Raw genomic sequence first — 21369 nt, 5'->3', positions numbered from 1 at the left:
TGAGAAGATTATACTAGGAGGTATTGAAAAACAAACGAAAGTCAACACCGTCATTGGTCACAGCCAGCACTGCTTCATGAGAGGGAAGTCCTGCTTATCAAACCTGATTTCCTTTTATGACAAGGTAACCCATGCAGTTGATCAAGGGAAGCCTGTTGATGTAATCTTTTTGGATTTCAGTAATGCTTTTGATACTGCCTCTCACAGTATCTTTCTCGACAAAATGTCCAGCACACAGCTGGATAAACACATAATGTAATGGATGAGCAACTGGCTCACGGGTCAGGCACAAAGGATTATAGAGAATGGGGTGACATCAGACTGGTGACCTGTCACTAGTGAGATTCCACAGGACTCCATCTTAGGCCCTCTGCTCTTCAACATTTTCATTAATGACTTGGACTCAGAACTTGAAGAAATACTAAACAAGTTTGCAGAGGATAGAAAACTGGGAGGAGCTGTTGACTCCCTGAAAGGCGGGGATGCCCTGCAGAGAGACACTGACAAATTAGAGGACGGGGCAATCACCAACCATATGAAGTTCAACAAGAGAAAGTGCCAGATTCTGCACCTGGGATGGGGCAACCCTGGATGTACTGATAGACTGGAGAATGAGACACTGGAAAGCAGTGCTGCAGAAAGGGACCTAGGGGTCCCAGTTGATAGAAAGTTGAATAAGAATCAGAAGTGCCCTGGCATCTGTGTTCTGGGGTGCATCAGGCAAAGCATCACCAGCTGGTCAAGGGAGGTGACTGTCCTGCTCTACTTTGCACTGTGTGGCCTCGCCTTGAGCATTGTGCGCAGTTTTGGGCACCACAATGTAAGAAAGTGTCATGGTTTGACACTGGCCAAACACCAGACAACCTCAAAAGCTGCTCACTCACCCTCCCCTGCCACAGTTGAGCAGAGGAGAGAAAAATTTAAATGAAGGGTCCATGAGTTGAGATAAAGACCGCAAGAAAAAACTCCAAGGGCAAAACAGGCTCACCTTAAAGGTACAAAGTAAATTTATTATTAAGAAAATCAGAGGAGGATAATGAGAAGTAAAATAAGCCCTTAAAAACACCTTTCCTTCCCCCAGCCTCTCCCTGTCACAGTTGCAGCTAGCCTGTAGCTGCCAAATAAATTTGGTCATATCAGACCTTCAAAAAAAGTCCTCAGATGAGGCAGAGATAGGTTGGATTCAAACCTAAACAGACTTCACCCAGTCATGTTCCATCCTAAGCTGCAGGCATCTCACTGGTCAAAAAGCTGGGCTATGTGAAAATCAGATCAATCAGCAGTTTACACTGGGGCGTTTCAAACCCCCTATATAAAAAGAGTTCAAACAATAAAACTCGCTGTTGTTGCATGGATCTCTGAGAGTGTGTGTTGTCCCTGTCTCCGACCCACCGACCCCACGTAACACATGGCACATGGCACCCCACGTAATATCTCCCTTCTTCCCACCGACAGCTCAGGGAGACAGGGTGTGGGGGTTTGGTCAGTTCGTCACCCGAGGTTTTCTTCCGCTGCTTAGGGAGAGGAGTCCTTCCCCTGCTGTACCGTGGGGTCTCTTCCCACAGGAGACAGTTTATTGCAGCAGAGAGCCCCCAACGCAGGAGTAACATGCATTGACTCCATGTTTCAGAAGGCTGAACAAAAACTTTATTAAGCTATACTGTATTATACTACATACCATACTATACTGTACTATACTAAACTAAAAACCCGTGACCCTTTCAGACAGTCACGACACAGCTTTGACCTAATTGGTCAATCAATCAAAACACCCATCACCAGTGTTCAATTAACAAATCCCTCTTCGGTAACCAATCTCCATAACACATTCCACATGTGCCAAAAAACAGGTGCAGCAAGTGAAGATAAAATTGTTTTTCTTCTTTCTCTGAGCTTTCTCACCAGCTTCTCAGGAAAATCCTGGGAGAGAATTAAATCTCTCTGTTCAAAGAATATGTGAAGACCACAACAGTTCTCTGTGAACTTCTTCTGTGTGGATCCACTCTCACGAGCAGCAGTCCTCCCAAAACTGCTGCAGCATGGGTCACTCATCTACGGGGTGCAGTCTGCCAAGGACAGGCTGCTCCAGCCTGGAAGCAGGGGCCCCATCTGTCCACCGGGTCTTCCACTGGACCACAACCTCCTCCACGCATCCACCCGCTCCAGCGTTAGCACCTCTCCCACGGGCTGCAGGTGGATCTCTGCATCCCCCATGGACCTCCCTGGGTTGTAGGGGGACAGCCTGCTTCACCATAGTCATCACCACGGCCTGCAGAGGAAGCTTGGCTCCGACACCTGGTGCACCTCCTACCCCTCCTTCTTCACTGACCTTGGTGTCTCCATGTTGTTTCCCTCACATGTTCTCACCTCCTCCTATTCTCTGACTATGTAGCATTAGCATTAATCAAGTTATAATAAGCAGCCCAGCTCAGTTCCATGAACCAGCTTCTGGGCTGTCTGACAGAAGCTCACAGCCAATGGGAGCTCTCCTAAAATGCAAGCATTTGACTGGTTAAGAGTCTGTGGGGCGTAGAGTTTAGACGAATGCCTGTGAAGCACCAGGAGTTTTGAATTGTCTATAAAAGGATGTCGGAGACAATTAAGGAGGCTGTTTGTCTGAGGAAACACCCGTGACTCTGTCTTATGTCTCAAGCATAGGAACACCCCGTCACATGACTAGAAAAAATATCTGTGCATGCCCCATTTTGTTTTGATTTTCTTCTTAAATATGTTATCACAGAGGCCCTACCAGCCTCTCTCATTGGCCCAGCTTTGGCTAGTGGCATGTCCATCTTCAGAGCCATCAGGGATTGGCTATGCCGTACATGGTAGAAGCTTCTAGCAGCTTCTCACAGAAGCCACCTCTGTGGCCCCCCTGCTACCAAAAACCAGGCCATGCAAAACCAACACAGAAGGATATTAAGCTATTATAGAGTGTCCAAAGGATGGCAACAAAGCGGGTGAAGGGCCTTGAGGGGAAGCCGTATGAGGAGCTGTATTGGGTCTGGCTGAGATAGAGTTCATTTACCCTAAGCAGCCCTCACAGTGCTGTGCTTTGCATTGAGAGCTGGAAGGGTGTTGATAATACACGAGTGTTTTGGCTACTGCTGAGCAGCGCTGTCTCTCTAACATTCTTTCCCCCATCAAGGGGGCTGAGAGCGGGCAAGATCTTGGGAGGGGACACAACCAGGCCAGCTGACCCAAATTAACCAAAGGGATATTCCATACCATATGACATCAGCTCAGATATAAAAGCTAAGGGAGAGAGGAGGAAGGGAGAGAGGATTCATTATACTACAATGTTTGCCTTCCAGAGCAACTGCTACATGTGCTAAAGCCCTGCTTCCTGGGAAGTGTCTGAATATCGCTTGCTGATAGGAAGTAGAGATTAACTTTTTCCCTTTGCTTATGTGCACAAAATTTCACCTTTTTTTTTGCTTTAGCAAACTGCCTTATCTCAACCTATGAGTTTTTTTCCATCTTATTTTCTCTTCCCTGTCCCACTGAGAAGGGGAGTGGTAGAGTGGCTTGATGGGCATCTGGCACTTAGCCAGGGTCAAACAACTCAGTCTGTTCAGCCTAGAGAATAGGAGACTAAGGGGAGACCTCACTGCAGTCTACAACTTCCTTGTGAGGGGAAGAGGAGGGGCAGACACTGATCTCTCTGGTCATCAGTGACAGGACCTGAAGGGATGGCCTGAAGTTGTGTCAGGGGAGGTTTAGGCTGGATATTAGAAAAAGGTTCTTCACCCAGAAGGTAGTTGGGCACTGGAACAGGCTCACTGGAGTAGTCACAGCACCAAGACTGACAGAGTTCAAGAAGTATTTGGACAATACTCTTGGGGATATGGTGTGACTCTTGGGGATGGTCCTGTGCAGGGCCAGGAGCTGGACTCGATACTTGCGGGCACCTTCCAAGTCAGCATATTCTGTGATTCTGTGAAAGGTAGTCATAATGACAACGTGGGAAGAGGGCTATAATTGAAACAAGTGGGAGCAACATTAGCAGTTTCAGCAAAAACATCATAGCAGGACAACTGCTATTGACATACCTCTGAATTCAAAGATGCAAAGAAAGAGCTCAAACTATATAGCTTTGGGGGAAAAAAAAGGAAAGAAAAGAGATGAGAATTTGTTTAATCAAGAGACTGTATATACCCAGATGGTACTTCACATCAAAGGGCCTTGCAGATGGAAGCCCACTGTTTCTGGCTCTTGGATGCCTGTACAGTGCAGGTCAGATGAGGTCATCTGAGGAATCTTTATGACCCAGCAATTTAGTAGACTGAGCTTAACAAGGGACTGAAAAAGACACTTCTAGAATAAATTATACAATATGAATGATTAAGAAAATAAACTTTGTACTTAGCCCTGAGTTACTGCAGCACTTGAAGACTTCAGAGGAAGATGCCAAGAATGCCAACATAAACACAGAATGCTGGAGCTTGGGACAAGCTTTCCCTACTCCTGCTAGTGCTTTCATAGAACCATAGAAGTGTTGGGGTTGGAAGGACCTTAAAAGGTCATCTAATCCAACCCCCTGCAATGAACGGGAACATCTTCAACTAGATCAGGTTGCTCAGAGCCCCATCCAATCTCGCCCTTGAATGTTCCCAGGGATGGGGCATCCACAACCTCTATGGGCAACCTGTGCCGGTGTTTTACCTTCTTCAGGGCTCCTCCCTCCTGGAGAGCCCTGGAAGAACTTTTGTGCTTGCTAATGACCCCCAGTCCACAGGGACACCCTGCTGCTGGTGAGTATCCCCACATGTCCACAATGTCCAGAGAAGCCCAATGCCTTTCAGTATGAGGAACCAGAAGTGACATCTAGCACTCAAGCCCCATGTGTTCCCTCCTCCAGTGTGGGATGAGGGTCAAGTTTCTCCTGTCACAGTCACTCAATCCACCTTTGCAGAAGTAAAAGGCTGAACCCATCAAATAATTTTTTAAAAACCACTTGTTTGCTAACAGCCTACCTTTGTCTTGGTGAATTTTAATTAGTTTTGGTCAAGTCATTGAAGCTAAAACACTGGGAAGAAAATACTGGAAGAAGTTCTTTCATGTTTTTTTTTTAAGGACTGGTATTTTTATACAAAGGAATTTTACTTTTATTTTATGTTGACGTACCCTAAATTTTCACATCTCTCCATTATGGTGTAAAATATTGAAAGACAGATTTCATTTTGGATTTAAATAGGACTTGACATTATTTTGTTTCCTGTTTTAACAAAGTAAAAATACCTATTCTCATTGATCCCAGCTAAAAATTATCTTATCCTCCAAAACTATTTTCACTACCAAAATTTTTCTACAGGCTAATTAACTGGATAAAAAAACCAATTAGCATCAATTATTTATTCTATGGGCTGAAGTTGAGGAGTATTCAGAATACCTGAGAATAACTTGGGATACCCACCCAAAGGATGCAGCAGTGCTCTAGGACAAACGTAATTTAAATTGCTACTGTGATCCACATATATGTTAGAAAGTCATAGGAACCTCAGGGAAGGTCACATATATATATATGTTTGGGGTTTTTTTTTAAGAGGGAAATCTTAGAGGTCTTTTTCAACCTCAATGATTCTGTGATTCTTTGAAATAAGGAAAATGGAAACCAACATTTCCCCAAAGAGAGGGGACACTGTTGCAGCCCCAGTTCTAGAGGCAAGGCATGATGTGGGGCACAACCCCACTCACAGCATTTTGGGCTTTATCCTTCCAGTAATGCCTCTGCTTTGGCTTGCTCCCAGCTCCTCCATGGGCTGCTCTGCCCCAGGAGAAAATATTTACTCTCTGGAGACTATCAGGCATCACACAAATAATACCCAGAGCTGCAAAAACTCCAGTGCAGATAAAGCCTTGCTGACACTCAGATGCCCTACTACATCTCTCCTGCTCCCTTTCAGGTCAAACTGGATATTTTACATGACAACGGGATAAAAACCCAAATGTTTTCTGGATAATGCTGCTGACTTGTTGTTGCGTATAGGTAAAGCCTAACAAAATAAGGGCCTTGTTACCCTTGTAAAATCATGGCTCAGTCTAAAGTAGAAAAGGACTATAGGAAAGTGACTCAGCTGAATTAGAGGTAGAAAAACAAGTTATATAACCATCACACTTTCACAACGAGGTGTATTGGTGGTTGGTTGGATTATATTTGTTATGTTTTAAAACTATCTAACTGATAAAGGCCTAACTGCTTAAAAAGGCCTGGTTTTTTGCAATAAAGGGCTCTCTCTTGCACCTGCCTGGGGACTCTGCATTGCATGGCTTCTTAACACCTGGTGCACGAATGACAGGAGATAAGATTATGGTGAGGAGGACTGCGGCCAACAATGAAGACCCACGGACCCAGAACACCGGGATAGCAGATTGCAATGAAGAGATGGACTGCAACTCGGCAACGCAGACCCTCAGACTGCAAGCAGAGAGCAGAGCTCAGACCCTGCTACAAAGACAGGGAACTTTCTTTGCAAACCACAGTGTGACAAAGAGCAAGATGCTGGCACAGCCAATAAGGTTAGGTCAGTGGTGTTTGCTGGATGAAGAACCACGGGACTGTGAGTATCCTGGGACTGAGGAGGTGTGCCGGTAGTATCGGTGCAGCTCAAAGATATAGCAGCACATTCTCCACATGGAGCAACTTCTATTACGGGTTAAAGAACCCTGTAATTCTTTCCTAAATGAGAGAGTCCTTGATGTTAAAAACTCCTGTGTGCAGCTGAGGCAGGGACTGCTAGAAAAGATACTAATAATGAACCCAAGCACGGATCCAGGGCACAGATCCAAGGAACAAATCAATCCTCAATTTAGCGTGCGCTGTTGAGGGCATTAACGAAGCCGCCCCGGAGCTCCCCCCAGAGCAGAACGCTCGCCCCCAGAGCAGGCCGCCCCCCCTGCTGCAGCCGCTCTACAGGCTGCTCTGCAGAGTGCCTTCCATGCAAGCGGCTTCTCGTCTGCCACCTCCCTCCACAGCGGCTCCCTCGACGGCTGCCCCCCCGCGGCTGCTCCACTAGGGGCAGCCCCCTCGGCCTCCTTTGGCCCCCCGGGCACAGTCGCCCCCTGGCTTTTTTAAGCCACCTGGCTACGGTTGGCTTCTTGGCCTCAGTTGGCCCCTCGGGCACAGTCGCCCTCCCAGAACCCTACGGGTCCCCCACCCCCTCTGGGGCCCCCGGCCGAGCCACCAGCTCACGGCATACCAGCCGAATCCGAGAGCTGTTAGCCTTTGCTAGCTACCCTGGCTTGGCCCACCCCCCCGAACACGGAACCATAAATCACCACTCATGGTGAATTTATGGCCTACACGGAGTGCTAAAGCTACAGCACATCGCTGTCAGAATGCCGAGAAGACGCATTGAAACACAGAGATCTTAGGCTACTCTGTAATCAGAAAATTGTGGAAATTGGTACAGGAGAGCTTCTCGATCAGTTAGCAGGTGATGCTGCGTACTCAAACCCCAGAATGCAGATGGGCTATCCTGATGATAATTGTGACATCATTACCGGAACTTGGTTAAAACTAACCTTGTAGTTTCAGTGACTTGTGTATTTTTACAGGACTGTTTATTGGAGAGATTAAAGGCTAGCTGTGTGAATGTAGAGTCTTCCTGCATGGTGGTAGCATAGCAAGGTCTAAATTCTTCAACAGAAATGCTGATATATTGCACGACTGGTAAAACTTGCCATGTGGGATGTATACTGCTTTTTCAGGAATTTTGATTAAAAAGTCTGATTAGACTGAATTAATATTGATTCTTTGTTCAGTTAGCTGTTACCACAAAAATTAGAAACTTGTATACCTGAAAACATATTTGTAAGTTGGTACCCTGAGAGCACCATTTATCACTATGTAGATAATGTTTTAGTTTGTGGATAGCAAGATTAATATTTGTAAGGTATTGTGGCCCCTTAGAAAATTCCATAGATCCCTCCTTGGAAATACTTCAAGTGGATATTAATGGAACAAAATATTACACCATAGCAATTAACTTTCAAGCTTGATGTCAAAACATTGCATCATTTACCTGCAGGGAGCAATTAGCTAGGGGAGGCCCATGCCACTTGTAAATCAGGCATTCCTTTGCTCACTTGAAGGCAAACCCTGAGCTTTATCTGCAGCAGCTATTTGAGAATTGCAGCAGTGTGATGTCATAGTTTGTCTCAGGTATCCCTGTCCTTTCCCAGGTGTCAAACACTTCCCCCCCTCCCCGCCCTGAAACCTGCTGGGTGATGTCTGTCAATCCTGGCATTCCAGAGGGGCATTGAGTGATTGGCAGAGTTCAAAAGATGCCCTGTATCCCTGGGGGGTCCATTGGCCCACCCAAGTGTCCTTTGCACCTGAGACCTGCCCACCCTGTACCTGGTTGGTGGGTTCCTTACCCCTCCCCTCTCCTGGGGGTTAAAAGAGCCAGCAACCATGCAGTTCGTTATTCTGTTAGTAGTTATGGGATTCAGAAGCCTGCTGTCTGAATAAACTCTGGATCAAAACTCTGGCAGAATCCACTCCTTCCTTCACCTTGCCTTAAAGCATCTGCACAGAGGTAAACCAGGGCTTTTGCATGTCTGAACTTGTCTCCAGTGCCAGCTGCAGCTACCAGCCAGCCAGAGGTGTCTCTGAGGTGAAACCACCGCAGTGCCGCCTTTCGGTCAAGCAGCAGAGGCTAGACAAGCCCGGACAAGTCCCATCCAGACATATATTGGAATTATTTCCATTGAGTATAAGATATAATTAGCTCACACCTCTCCACTGTAAAAGCAGACAGAATTGCACCAGCTTTGCCTGTTCGCTCGCCTTTTTCACAGCTTTGATAAGGTAATTTTATTGTGACTCTTTCGCCATGAAGAAACATATGACAGCATTTTGGATAGGTACAGCTACTTAGTGATTCAAGTGTAGTTATTCTTCCTTGCCACATATAAATTGAAATTGGACTTGACATCAAAACAGCATAAGTACATTGATGGACCACAAGTGCTGTAAACAGTAGCTCACTCTTTTAGAATCATCTGACACCATGACTTTGTAGCTGTTTATATACAAGTGTCAGTCTTACACACCCACTGACCTAACTGAGTTACATGTGCAAAACTCATGGCAGTATTATATAACTAGGTCCTTGCTGGTTTAGCTTTAAATATTTATATCCCATTACCTTTAATAGTCCAAGCTCAAATCTATTGTACAGGCAATCTTGAAAATCTGTCTTACCATCTGCGAACTGAACAGGTTTGAAGTGCAATTTGCCAAGATACACACTGTTGTCATTTTTCTGAGTAAAGCTGCACTTTAAAATACCCTGGCAAAGTTATGCTTACACCAGAACAGTCCTGACTATGAATGGGTATTTTCAATAATACTTACATTTACCATGAGCTATTCCCAAAACTAAGTTATATAAAATCACAATGTATTTGTCACACCTTTATAATCTCTCCAATAAATCCATGTTGCCAGTATTTCATTTACAAATCAGTTGTTTGCCTGTATATTGTTCATTGATGTTTAACTGCTCTATGACAAATTTTCAGTAGCTTTCTTGTAACGATGGAGTCAAAATGAGTTAAATTCTGTTGTATCTGAAACTTTAAAGGAACACTCTCAACTCTGACTTTTGTTAAATTTAGGCGATGTTAATTTTCAGTTCTGTTTCAGTTCTGTTAAGCTTAAGTGTTGTTAAATTTAAGTGATGTTAGGTTTACATTCTGTTAATTTGAAGTTCTGTTGCATTTGAATTCTGCTAAGTTTAGGTTCTGGTAAATTTAAGTTCTGTTGAGGTTAAGTTCTGTAAAGTTTAATTTCTGTCACGCTTAAGTGTTGATAACTAAGCAGAGTTAAGTTTAAGTGTTGTTCAGTTTAAGTTCTGTTAAGTTTAAATTCTATTAAGATTAATTTCTGTTCAGTTTCAGTAATGCTAAGTTCTGTTAGGTGTTCTTTCTGTTACGTTTAAGTGACATTAAGTTTCAGTGAAGTTAGGTTTAAGTTCTGTTGAAATATGCTCATTTAAATTACAAGATACAATTTTTTTGTTATAGAGATGAGTGACCTTAGGTTTAAGTTACATTAAAATCTGATCATTTAAATTACAAGATACCTTCTCCCAAGGTCCCAGTGAACACAAGCCAAGCAACACAGCTCCTCCAGGATTTTATGAGTTCAAAAGCATTTTTCAGAATTAATTATGAACCCCATTAATGGTTCCCCATCACAGGTGGCTGAGAAAGCTGGTGGCAGCTGTGTGTCTCCCTGTAGTTTCTGCTCCAGCATGGGGCAGGTTCCAGTGGTGGTGAACCCTTCCCAGGTCAGCACAGGCTGTACAAACCAGTCCCAGTGAGCCAGGACAGCTCCAGAGGGAGGGGGAAGGTTGGTTAGGTTGTTTTCTTTTGCATTAAAGCAAATTAAAATTGCTGGTGAGAAATTAGAAGCTTGTGGAAGCCCACATCATGCATCCTCAGATCACCCAGGCATGACGTGACACCAAGGGATGAGGCGCACCACACAGCCGCCCAGCTCCACTCCCCATCTCAGGGACATCCCCATCATGGATATGTCATCCCATCCATAATCCTTTCCATCTTGCCACTTGAGAGATGCAGATGACTTCCATCACCACCCAGCAGCATGGTGAACACAACCATGCTAAGGAAGAAGATGAAGCTGAGCCAGTGCTGGTGGCCACAGAAGAAATGCCCTCAAGAAGTGGTTGCACATTATAAAATACTCTTGTGACAGGCTCCTAGCCAACAGGTGTGGCAGGATTTGGTCCTACAGAGATAGTAGAGGCAGAAGTTTAAGTTGTATCACCACAGTTTCTCCTACCACCTAAGAAACAAGGTTTTTCTTCTCCTGTACCACAACTGTTACATGCCTGGAGGACAGAGGAGGCCAAGGATTGTCTCTATAGGAGATGGGAGTAGTGACTTTTCTGAAGTAAGCACAAGACCACATCTAGTCAAGCTGTGGTCCCTAAAGCCTCAGAGGTCAATGGACTGCCTCAAAGGAGTCTCCAAAGCTAACTCAAAACAGCAAAGATCTCAAATCCATTACTTTCCCTAACAAATTTTTCGCAATCCACCCACAATAGAGACACCATCCCCATTCCTGGCTGTTACCCCGTTCTCAGGGGTCCCATAATGAGGGAAGAGACGACAAAGTTGACTCCATGTATCAGAAGGCTTGATTTATTATTATATGATATATAATATATAAAAACTATACTAAAAGAATAGAGAGAAGGATTTCACTACAAAGCTATGCTAAGAATAGAATAGGAATGTAAACTAAACTCTTCTCAGACCGAGACCGACCCGGACAGGTGTTCTGTGATAGGCTCTTACTTGGAAACAGTTTGACGGGGCCAATCACAGACTCCCCCCGTTGCATTCCACAGCAGCAGATAAGAATTGTTTACAGTTTGTTCCTGAGGCCTCTCAGCTCTCAGGATGGGAAAAATCCTAAGTAAAGGATTTTTCATAAAACATGTCGGTGACACCTGGCCACTGTTGAAGTACCTCTACATTGCAGAAGCCTGACCATGGCACAGCCCAAAGTAGATGTGGAAGAAACAAAACCTCTCTTTTTAGCAGGAAAGTTGATGGTTAAATGCACAAAAGTTTTGAGAGTGTCCCATGTTATTCCCATTTCAGTCTGAACCAAACAGGAAACGTATTTTTCTTAGGATCACTAGCAAGGCATCTATGCTGTAAATGAATATATATATATGCACACACACACACATACATACATACATAAATAAATAAAAATAAAATATCCAGGGCCTCAAACAGAAAATTATTGGTTAGCTACAGTAGTGCTTTATTTTGGATGACTCAGTAACATGCTAATTATACTCAGGTAGCAGAACTGTACCTTCTCCAAGAAGTTTCAGAACATCCTAAGGCTCATCCAGAAGCCTCAATGCTTCCAGATTTTCAAGACAGGAAGAGCTGTCCTTTTCCCAATCTGATGAAGACTATGAGTTACCCCAAACAGCGCCACACTGTTAACTTTGAAACTTAACAATGGCATAAGTAATGTAAATGTCTCAATACTTCTGCAAAACATAAAAACGGTGAAATAATTAACAATATTCAATTGCTCCATTGAAATAGTCAGGCGATATACTAAATGTGCCCCAAAGAGCTCCTGAAATAGCTCTTGTCTTGGGGTGATTTTATGATGATACTCTATTTCCTGATCATCTGCTCTATGCCCAGAAATGGTTGCTGTAGCTTTAAGGTGGGTCCAGGGGGAAAGGGGGGAGCCTCGGGGCTTTTTGGCAGGCTTTCTTCAAAGCTTCACTCCCCAGGCATCCGTGGTGCCTTGTAGACTGCATTTTTTGGGGTTTTTTTGCTTAGCTAGTTTGGGGTTTTGTTAGCTTAGGTAACAAGTTGGTTTTTTTCTTTCCCTGGCCTTGGAAATTGTGACAGCAATCCTTTGGCAGTTTTTTTCTTGAATTGGACAGTTTGGTTTTGGTCCAAGGTTAGAGAGAACAATCAACAGGAGAGGAATCGGCCAGTGACCAGCAGGAAGGCATGGGGCTGCTCCCTTATGGCCTGAGACCTCAGAAAAGCCAAACTGACGAGAGAAAAGGACACCAAATCCACCTGCTTCATCTGCTGTGAAGAGGGGACCAACACCAGAGATTCACCAGGTTCTCATCTGTTTGCCCGAGCTGCTGCATGAACCTTTTCTTTGGTTTTTTTTCCTTGAAACAGGAGCCGACACCATATTATTTTTTTTGTGCCATGTGGGCACTCTTTCAATAAATGGTTGGGGTTTTTTCACTTTCATCCACTAGTATTCATCTCTTATTGGCAGAAAATGATTGTTGGAACCCTTTTTTTTTAGAGGAAACACTCATTCCAGAGTGTTTTTCTTCTAAACTTGTCTCTAAACTGAGACACTCATCTGCTGCCCCCAGCTTCCTTAGATACCATAGGGTCTTGCTATTTTTTTAGCTGTAACTCCTTACAAATACACAAGACCCCAAAGACTCACTTGAGCAGCAAGAACATGAAATTAAATAAGGCCGAGGAGGGTTTTCTTGCTGTTCTGCAGGGATCAGCAGACAAAAACTCAACCAGTGATAACTACCACGATTTCATACCACTCCTGCTGGGAAAAGACCAAGCAGCAGCAAGGATGAAAAGAGGAAACAGGAGAGAAACCCAAAATGAAATGGGAGAATCAGTGAGCAAAATTTGTCCTCACCAGGAGACCCCGGTAGAGTGAACACCAGGGAGTGCTTCATCCCAAAGTGAGGATGCTGAGAGAGCAAAAAAAGTATTTTTCTCATTCGAGATCAAGTGCTGAAGGAGAGACATCTAAAGATGAAGCTCAGCACCTTGTCAGCTCCCACAGTTTGGATCAAGGGATAACAATTATCAAGTATGTTTTCATGCTTTGCACATTATATTTCACACCTCTCAGGAACCCTGCATAGACCGAGTACTCCCATCCCATTTGTGGATGAGGTTGACTCAGCTATGAAAATGAAGGTGTCAAACCCAGCCAAGCCCTTCAGGAAGCTCACTCCTCTCCCAAATCCCATTGCAAGTGGCAGAGCTGATGTTTACTTTATCTCCACAGTTTCTCCAGTCTCCCATCAGCAGGGGAGCTCCTGGGTGCTAGACTTAACCCTCCAGGTGACCTGAGACAAGAGCTGGACAAGTTCAACAAGACACTAACCACAACACCTCAAATTCAGAGCCCTCTGGTACAGTATCCACATTGCAAGAAGGGCTCAGATAGAGCTCAGAAGGAAGAAGCATCACATACAAGCACAGCCTGAACTTCCTCAGACACCACTAATCTTGTTACCAGATGATAAATTTTCTACACTTGGTGAGCTAACACAATGCTTGTTCTACCAAAACCACTGGCCTATGGAATTGCACAGTGCCCATTGTGTGAGAAGGGGAACTGGAAGTTCAGCAGCACCAGTGCCTTGCCAACTCAACCAGGTCAACTGGAATATTGGGTCCTTGACCACTAAGGACCACCAGAGAGACCCCCAGGACAGAAGAAGGCGTGCGTAAAGGGGAGGGGAAATGTGTTAATGATTTTGGGGAAATGATTATCATATGTATGTTTAGTCCAAGACAATCAATGAATATGTATGTAGAACACAGTATATAAACAGAAACTTTCATGTACCCAGTATGCACGGCTTTGGGAGGAGCTATCCTTCCCCCCTCCATTGTGCATCCAGCCAAATAAAGAATGCCTGCTTCTTAATGCTATGTTGGTGTTAAGGAGTTTCTTTATTTTACTGAATTTTTGGTAACAATCTCTCTGCCAAAGATAACACACTTAAAGCAGGGAAACTGCAACCCCACACATTTTACCCAAGGCTTGAGAATAAAGTCCAGTGCAAGGTTTTGCTCTTGGACCTCAGGATCATCAATGGCACAACAAAGTCTTTATGGTACGGTCCTTATTTGGAAACATAATGTATATCAACACAATAAAATGTTTTTTCTACTCACTGGAGGCAGAGTGTGGATATTTGCTTGTCAGGGTCACATAAGCTGCAAGGGGAATGGGATGCTTCCCTCTCCATCCCATGTGGTACTCCCCTGCCATCATCTGAATGCTCAGAGGATAGTCTACCATCAAAAAGCCTTTCTAGATTTTGGAGGGGAGTGACTATTAAATCTCCTGGCTTAATTTTGGTATCTTTGGGTTGAGAGAAACAACCTGGAAGCTCAGTATATCCTCTGCTCCTTCACACCTTTTTTATTTCTGTTAACAAGGCCATGACTTCAAGCTTCATCCCATACCTGCTTGAGTGGTGGAGGAAGAACAATGGATTACTGAAGCAGGAGTGAAAGTGACACAAATGGACATGTGGAAACAGCCTATTTCAGAGGAGCTATCAGGTCTCCAGAGAGGCCCAGGGCACTCCAGCCCTCCACATCATGCTGCACCTGCCCCTTTCCAATCTAATGGCATTGCTACCTTAGCCAGTGTGGGGTCTTACTAGTGGGAGTCTCACCCCTTCCAAAGGAGCCTAACACATGTAACAGCCCCAGGAGATGAATCTTAGTCTCACTTTATGGAAAAACAACTCCAAGGACTGAGTTTTGAGGCATTGGGATGCCAGGGATAACCAGCAAATGTGCCTCCAGCCGTTCAGCATTGCTGGGGGCAGCTGTGGCAAAAAAGTCTCACAACTGCCAACTGCTCCGCTGCCACAACATCTGTTTTCCCCTACTGTCACCCACAGCCCCTGAGACCACATGCAGCCCGAATGACTCTGCAGGAAAATGATAACCATAAAATAAAACAAAATTGAGTCCCTGCTGTGTCCTCACTTGCTACACCCAAACCAAATCCTGCACCAAAGACAAGCACCTCCCAGGAGGTGAGAGATGCTCCCACCTCGGTACCACACAGCAGCATTCCCAGTGAGAACGTCCCCGCTGTGAAGATGAAGATGCTCAAGGCTAAACCAGGTGGTACCATTGTGTCTGCAGATGCTGCTGTACAGGAAGCTCCGCCACCTTTGCTGCGGCAGGGACCACGATGAAAAATAGTCATTGCGATGGGGACCCAATGGGTCTCCCTCTCCTTTTTGTCCGTGGGGGGGCTCGCCGGAGGACCCGGAGAGAGAGGTCAGCTCTGCCCTTTGACAGGGCTAATGAAGCTGCTAGGAAGCTTCCAGAGGCTGGGAGCGTATCCAAATCCGTCCCTGGACCTTGCCGCCGCAGTTACTGCCCTGCCCGCCTCTCACCTTTTCCAGGAGAGAATATCATGGCGGGAGGGAGGGCTACAAGTCCACGCACAGAATGTCAGCGAAGGGGGGAAACCCACCCGGGACGAGGCCACTCGGGTAGCACCGTCGCCGGTACCAGATGAGAAACGGGGTCCGTGTGGAAAACAACACCCCAGACCCACGGCAGCTCGGCGCGTGGGGGTTTGATTCTTTCCTAGGGAGACAAAGGCCGGAAGTGCTCACCCCCCTGCTTCGCCGCTGCTTTGTCATGCCCCCCCCCCTCCGCCCCGGCCTTACCGTGCGGGGCACTGGGTGCAATCAGACCCCCGCCGGGATGTTCATGGGCGCAGCGCTGAGGTGCGGGATAAATGCGGAGGGACACTAGGAACGTCACCCGTCGGGGAAGAGAATCCGGCTCTGCAGAGACAAGCCGGGGCGGCCAAGGAGTGACGCACCGCCCATTCGGACCCGATCCTCCCCGCCCTGCCACCAGCCTTCCCGTCGGGCCTGTCGGGAGAAGTAGTTCGGGCCTGGACCTGGGTCCAGCCTGCCCGCCACGGCCGGATCCCCTGGGCCCCGAGGCTCTGCCGGTACCCCCGCAACTACCGAGATGCCAGCCCGGCGGGGCGGCTGAGACCGACCAGGTCGCAGAGCAGCCTTTTTGCTGCTAGTTACTTCCCTCTACACACACACCTTTCCCTGCCCGGGCTGAACACTGTGAGTCTCATGTTCCTATCCTCATCCTTTGGGATTCAGACCTAGAACCACATCGTCTTCAGTCCATCCCCCCTTCTCATGGCCATCGAGCTTTCAGGAGGGTGATTTCAACTGAGCTTAAAAGAAGGAAACAGCGTTTCAGAATCCTTGAAAGGTTTGGATTGGAAGGGAACATAAAGATTATCTAGTTCCAACCCCCTGCCATGGGCAGGGACATCTTCCACTAGACCAGGTTGCTCAGAGCTCCATCCAACCTGGCCTTTAACACTTCTGGGAATGGGGAACCGCAGCTTCTCTGGGCAACCTATGCCAGTGCCTTACCACCCTCATAGTCAAAAATTTCTTCCCAATATCTAATCTAAACATGCCCTTTGTCAGTTTGAAGCCATTGCCCCTTGTCCTATCACTCCATGCCCTTGTCCAAAGTCCCTCTCCAGCTCTCTTGTAGCCCCTTTAGGTATTGAAAGGTGTGAAAAACACCAATCACTCATTTTTGAAATTTTAAAAGTTTAATAGTAATAAAATGGTTATAAAAATAGTAATATAATTAGAGTAATAAAAATTTGAACAATTTGGATTAGGACAATAGGAGACAATAAAAACAAAGAGTTACGGACAGTCTGGGTACCTTTTTCTGGGCAGCATAAGCCCAAAAAAGGACACACGTTAACCGAGGATTAACCCTTAAAAGCAATAGCCTGTTGCATATTCACACATCTCATACATGATGCATAAATTCCATTCAAACAAAGGATTCTGTCTGACCAGTGTCAACTTCTTCCTCTGAATCCTGACGGTGTCTTCAGGGCTGAGCAAGGCAGAAAGAAGTTAGTTTCTTCTGATAAGGGAGCAATAAATTCTTTTTCTCTGAAAGATTTAAGTGTCCTGTGGCTGCTATCTCAGTGCGAGTCCTTTCTTTAAAAAAAGTATCTTACATAGCATAGCTTCTATTTTAACATTATGTTATAACCTAAAACTATATTTAACACACTACTTAAGAAAATTAATACAGCATAACTTCCTAACATAACACATATAATATTCATTTTAATATTTGCGAAAAGCCAATCATAAATCATGCATTTTTCACAGAAGGTGCGCTAAGGTCTCCTTGGCACCTCCAGGCTGAACAATCCCAACTCTCTCAGCCTGTCTCCATAGCAGAGGTGCTCCAGCCCTCTGAGCATCTTTGTGGCTGCCTCTAGATTCGCTCCAGCAGGTCTACATCCTTCTTATGTTGTGGGCTCCAGAGCTGAATGCAGTACCACAGGTGGGGTCTTACCAGAGCGGAGTAGAGGGGCTGAATCCCCCTCCCTTGACCTGCCTTTGATGCAGGTCAGGACATGTGGGAACTCAGCGCATCACTCCTGATGTCCAGAGCTACCGAGAGAACCCTTGGGGGGGGGGGGGGGCGCTTGGGAGTCTTGGAATGTTGCCAGAAGCACTTGGTGGCTTGATTTTGATCCATCTAGGGATGTGCCACCGATGTATGAGGAGATGAAACCTGTGAGAATCACTCAGGTGTGAATGGTGAAGGGAAGACATAATTATAGAGTAAATCACAGATTATGAGGTTTTGGTACAGGGGCGTTATGGAGACAAGATGGAGGAATCAGGGCGTGTCACCAGGCTCTTCTTTCTTTTTCTTGTCATCCATCTTCTGTTGTGGTGTTGGCACTTGGGGATTGGTCTGGGGTGAGGGTGTACCTGGTGACGAGGGTGATAGGTATTGGGGATAAAAAGTAAATATGATATATGTAGTTTTTGTTATAAAATATGTGACCGCCTTGGGGGTGGGCAGAGTGCCTTTGGCTGCCGTGCTGGTCAGATCCCGGTTGGACAGAGAAGGGACTTTGTAGACAAGAAGCAATAAACCATTCTGAAGACCGAAAAAACCTAGAGTCCAGACTCATCTTTTGAGGCCCAGCGTGCAAAGAACCATCCTAAGCGTGTGTGGGAGCAGAGACGGACAGCCAGACCCCATAAGGACACAGCTGGCTTTCTGGCCTGAGTGCACAGTGCCAGGTTATGTTGAGCTTCTCATCCACCAATACCCCTAAGTCATTCTCCTCAGGGCTGCTCTCCATCCATTTTCTGCCCAGCCTTTACTTGCACTTGGGATTGCCCCACCCAGATGCAGGACCTTGTACTTGGCCTTGTTGAACTTCATGTGGTTCACACGGGCCCACCTCTCAAGCCTGTCTAGGTCCTTCTGGATAGCATATAATCAAAGTGCTTCCATATAAATACACACAACTCTGAGTTGAGAAATGTAAAGAAAAAGAAATCAGCCACCTTTTAAACACCTTTCTAGCTAACTGGATCCATTTAGCCCCTTCAGACCTGCTCAAATGTTCCTACAAGGGATTTAAACCTCTTTTTCTTTTACCCCACCAGGCTCTCAAAAACACTGACCCAAAAATCATTCCCTTTTTCTTATTTCTTGGGCAATATTCAAGAGGTTAACTTTATTTCTGACCATGGATTCTTTGTTGCTTTCTGTCTAGTTCTGCTGTAACAGTAATCCGGATAAATGGATCATGTTAATGAACATCAACAGAAGAACCACAGCCATAAATTCACCAGAAGAACTGGCCTCAGAATAAACCTTAATTTTACTCTGACAGCAAAATCAGATTCAAAAGATCTCTCTCCCTGCTGCGCCCAGGGCCATATCAGTTTGCTGGGCAAGTTTCCATGGCAACCCAATATGCACAGGAGCATGGCTATAATTAGGAGAATACATTGTTAATTTAGCTCCAGATTTTTTATTTTGTTGTATTTTAAGCAAAGGGGAACTGCCTGGATTTTCATATTTTTATCTATGATCACATTATGGTTTAATTATTATTCCAAGCACAAATAGCATTGCTTCAATGAAAGTTGAGCTGCCATGCAGGGCTCACTAGGGCACAAAACACCTCTGCCTTCATCCCTCTTTTGTGGCACATCTCATGCAGCCCCCTCCCATTCCCTCTAGCCCCCAAGCCTCTCAGTGGAGACCCCCCAGGCCCAGGATTTCCCAGGGATGCTCCTGGTATATAGGAGCAAGGTTAGGGAAAAAAAGACAGGATCTGCTCTTGCATTAATTATAATTTCTTGAAATGCCAGTGCAACTGGTATTGTCAGCTTTAACCTGATAACAATTCATCTCATCTAGCTATTTAAAGCAAATAGCCCTCTTTGGAGAATACTGGCCCATAATATTAATGGCGTCAACACACTGAAATGTGTAAATCCAGCTTCTGGGTGGGTACAACAGGTTCTGGCCCCACATAGTGGGACCTCTCTGTGCATCCTGGTCCTGCCCCAACCTGCTCAAGGCATCCTTGGCCTGGTGACATGACAAAATGCCACTATGAGCTTCCCTCCATCCTTGCTGGAAGCAGGAAGGTGGCAAGGCTGGGAGCTGGGGGCTCTGGTTTAGGAGCCAAAATAGGTGCTGGATCAGGGCACACAACTTCCAGCCTGAGCTTTTTGGGTAATGAACCATCCAGCAGAGCATGGTGTCTGTGGGAGTGTGTGAGGAAGTTGGATTCATTCCTTTAGTAGGTGGAGGTGGAATTTGGACAGGAATAACAGTAGGGTGACTAAAGGTAAACCCAGGGATGGGTGCTGGGCAGCATCAGCCTGGGATTTGGGAAAAGGGGCCATCACTGCCATCTCACCCCTGCACTCCCTCCCTCACATGGGTTCCAAGCTCCATGGCCACCCTGGTCACAGCATTCCATTCATTATTAATGTGTCCAAGCACAAAGAAAGTGCAGCTTTATGGTAACCGGGGATTTTTCTCAAGGATCTGGCACAGCTCCAGGTTCAAACAGCACAGCAGAGATGCTGGTCCTGTTCCCATGCAGGTACAACCTTATTCCCCTCAGCCTGGTGCTTCAACCCCTACAAGCTGCATGTCTTGACCTGGTCCTTTTATCCCTGCTTTTGGCTTAATCCTATTGTAGGAGAGAACACAAATGTCCTTCTTTCAAGGAAAAGATGCTGTGGCTACTGTTCTGGGTACCATATGCCACGTAATAACACAAGATGATTCAGTGCTTGGGAAATTAAAATTGCTCTTTATTAAAAGTGTGTATGCAGAGAGGCAGTGAGGTGTCAGGGGAGTTCCTGCATCACCTTAGCAGTGAGAATTGAGGCAAGCTTGCCTGGCTCCTTATGCTGCCAAGCACAGAGTCCACAAGGTGCTGGAACCTGTGCAGGAAGGACTGTATCCTGACTCAGAATCCTCCCAGGGCTGCTTCTGGGGAAGCACTGAGCATCTCTGGAAAGATGTTAAGAGCCTCATTAAGTTCTTTCCTAATTCAGTGGGAACTGGTGGATCTCTGCCAATGGGAAATGCTCCAACGGTGAAAAATGCATATTATATGATTGGCTTTTCGCAAATATTAAAATTAATATTTTATGTGTTATGTTAGAAAGTTATGCTGTATTAATTTTTTTAAGTAGTGTGTTAAATATAGTTTTACATTATAATATAATGTAAAAACAGAAACTATGCTATGTAAGATACTCTTTAACTAGCTCAAGAAAAAGATGAGATAATCAAGAAATTCTTCACACAGAGATAACAGCAACAAGCTCCAAGAAAAGAAATAGTGCCTCATTATCAGAAAAGACAAACTTTCTACCTCCTTTTCATCTTTGAGGTGCCAACAGGATTAAGGAGGAGAAGTTGACAATAACCAGAGAACACCCTTTGTTTGAAAAGAATTTATGCATCATGTATGAGATATATGAATATGCAACAGGCTATTGCTTTTAAGAGTTAATAGTTTGTTAGCGAGCCCTGCTTTTTTTTGGAAAGCATCCGAAAGTTCATATTCTTTTGCTTTTATTGTCCTTTATTGTCCTAACTCTGCTTGTCCAAATTCTTATTGCTCTAATTGTATTACTATTTTTATAACTATTTTATTACTATTAAACT

The 21369-nt window shown here is 45.3% G+C and overlaps 1 protein-coding gene across 2 annotated transcripts in view; it reads right to left on the bottom strand.

The window, feature by feature from the left end:
* Positions 1-16179, bottom strand: part of LOC108962568 (CBP80/20-dependent translation initiation factor-like) — a 392204-nt gene extending 376025 nt beyond the window's left edge. For both annotated transcript variants that reach the window (XM_050986366.1, XM_050986368.1), the window contains exon 1: positions 16014-16179. The gene's annotated coding sequence lies outside the window, so the exon portion shown is untranslated. The remainder of the gene's footprint in view (positions 1-16013) is intronic.
* Positions 16180-21369: the final 5190 nt, after the last annotated feature.

This window comes from Serinus canaria, chromosome W, assembly GCF_022539315.1.
Source record: "Serinus canaria isolate serCan28SL12 chromosome W, serCan2020, whole genome shotgun sequence".
NCBI classification, from domain to species: domain Eukaryota; kingdom Metazoa; phylum Chordata; class Aves; order Passeriformes; family Fringillidae; genus Serinus; species Serinus canaria.
Note: the sequence above shows the minus strand (reverse complement) of the source record. Positions and strands in the feature narration are given on the sequence as shown.